The sequence below is a fragment of the Berghia stephanieae genome, chromosome 7 (genome assembly GCF_034508935.2).
Source record: "Berghia stephanieae isolate SIO BIC M18660-M18661 chromosome 7, UCSD_Bste_1.3, whole genome shotgun sequence".
Classification (NCBI taxonomy): Eukaryota; Metazoa; Mollusca; class Gastropoda; order Nudibranchia; family Aeolidiidae; genus Berghia; species Berghia stephanieae.
This window is the reverse complement of record NC_088366.1, coordinates 27,826,918-27,829,362: the sequence shown is the minus strand read 5'-3', so window position 1 is coordinate 27,829,362 and position 2,445 is coordinate 27,826,918. Positions and strand designations below refer to the sequence as shown.

Genomic DNA, 2,445 nt, shown 5'->3' with positions numbered 1-2,445 from the left:
TTCGTAGAGCTTATGCTTTAGATCCATTGTATGTCTTTTATTATAGCTCCTTTTATTAATATACCAATGTGGTGGTTAACTTGTCAGTTTTATATATAATGCCTACAAGATATGCTATGCTGATATATATTCAATATTTGAATTAACCATTGACTCCTACATTTGTTTCATGCCTATTGGGCAATCTACGCAATCTGCGGGGATTAAGTGGGGAGACATATGTTTATGACATTTTGATAACAAACATATATGCCTAACGTTATTTCCTCCCAACAAACGAAAACTATCACAGCCAGAACAGCCTGTTTGTTGTTGGAGGAACTAATGGTTTGTGTCAAGCAATTGCCGTTTAGTGGGCATGTTGCCTGGATCCTGCAGTTGCATTTTTTTTGCAGGGTGTTGTTAGGCTGTTCTGGCTGTGATAGTTTTCGTTTGTTTCTGGAGGAAAAAATGTTTTGTAAGTTTGACATGCATGGGTATCCTAGTTTGATTGAATTTTGTGTTCATGATGGGGTGTAGGATATGGCTTTGTGGGAAGCATTTTTTTGTAGTAGATTGAAGAATTTCTTACCGCGAGATGTTGTCACGTTCTTGCTGCAGGGTGGTTTGAACCATGTTATATTTCGTTTTCTTTGACGTTTTTTGGGGGGTTATGCTCTCTTCTTCATATTTTAGTTTATAGTGATAGCCACTTTTTGTAGTGCGACTGTGTATGGTGAGTTTGCTTCGTTAAATATATGTTTTTTTGTAGAGTTGTTAGATAGTCGTTTGTTAATGCTCTCTGGGGTGTTTAAAAAATTATAGCTGGCGGATGGTTGCTATGTCTTTTGATGTACAATGGAATGCTATTAGGTTTTGAAAATATTTGGTATGTGTCGTTGTTCAGGTTGATAATTATGTCGAGGAAATCGAATGTCTTTTTGTTTGCTTCGATAGTAATTTCAAGATTGTTGACCTGGAAGATTTTACATACTGGCTCGGATTTCGCAATAAGAAATCGAGACAGACTGAAATTATAAAGAAAAAAAATGTGAACTCTTCCAGGACAACATGTGCGTGTGTGTGTGTGTGTATGTGTGTGTGTGTGTGTTTGTATATGGGTGGGTGTTTACGTATATATGTGTAAATCTATCCACAATCCCATCCAAAAACAAAAAACAAACAAAAAACAAACAAAAAACAACAACAAAAAACCCAACAAAAATTAAAAACAAACAAACAAAAAACAACAACAAGCCCCCCCCCCAAAACAAAAAACAAAAAAACAAAAAGAAAAACAATAACAAAAACCAACAAAAACAAAGATAAAACAAAACAAAACAAACCCGAAAACTAAAAACAAAACAGTCATGAATAATATAAACGGAAACAAAAGCAAGTGAATATAAAAGAATATATTTTTTTTAAAAGGAAACGAAAAATGCAAAATATAAGAATATAAAGGAAAGCAATCAAATAATTGAAAAATTAAAGTACGAAAGAACCCCAAAATCACCCCCCCAACACTTTTTTAAACCATAAAAACTCTTAGATAACCCGACACTTTTCACATGTTGAAAAAATAAACTACGTACACTGTTATTTTCATTTCCAGCTATCTGTGAGGATTAAAACACAGTACTCCTAACTCTCAAAAGACAAAAGGTTTACTCGCTCTAAAAAGACTACATCATGGGTTCCGGTGAAGGTTCTGGACAAGGAGGAATATGCCCTGGTCTACTCTGGGCCATCATCTGGTTCATCATCCTCATCTTCTTAGGATGGCCTGTTGCTTTCTTCATCGCATGGCTCTACATTCTGCTCATCCCATTCAGCGCATGCATCGAACCCCTGAAAGGCGTCTGTGAAGCCATATTGAAATTGGTACAACTTCCTTTGACATGCGCAGAGAACATGATCAACATGAAACCTCTTTGCTAAAAAGTAGGCTTTGTGGTATATTATTTGAATATAAGTAACTAGTAATTAAATTTTATTAAATCATCTTTATAGTTACCCGTTTACATTGAATAAATATCAAATTAATGATATTATAAATATTTATCCCCCTTGATTAAGGGCTTTAAAGCTTTATTGTCATTTAATAACAAACAAGGTATACTAAAATTATACCACCATATATTTTTCATACATCAACTATACGCCCCAATCGACGTGCACATATTTGCAGGTCTGGTAACCGAACGCAATTATGAGCTTGATTAAACATTGTTGTAATGGAAATATTTTGCGTTGGTTTGAGAGTATTTCAGTAACGTCAATGGGCCCATAACATGTTGGTTTATCAGATCTGAAAATAAGTATTTAATCGACCCCAATGTATTCTCCTAATTCCATTTTGTATCAGTTGGTTTGTTTATTCTTTCATATTGATGTAAAAGATAACATTGTTCTATACAGTATTTATCAACAGCTGTTATCCATGATTGAGATGGTGGCCTTGTA

The 2,445-nt window shown here is 34.4% G+C and overlaps 1 long non-coding RNA gene across 6 annotated transcripts in view; it reads left to right on the top strand.

Moving 5' to 3' along the window:
- The window catches only part of LOC144976983 (uncharacterized), a 10,536-nt gene extending 8,483 nt beyond the window's left edge, over positions 1-2,053 (top strand). For 5 of the 6 annotated variants that reach the window (XR_013646213.1, XR_013646212.1, XR_013646211.1 and 2 more), the window contains one exon: positions 1,595-2,053. This is a non-coding gene — a long non-coding RNA (uncharacterized LOC144976983). Of the gene's footprint in view, positions 458-1,594 lie in introns of all 6 variants that reach the window. The other variant, XR_013646214.1, reaches the window with a different exon arrangement.
- The last annotated feature ends 392 nt before the right edge of the window (positions 2,054-2,445 follow it).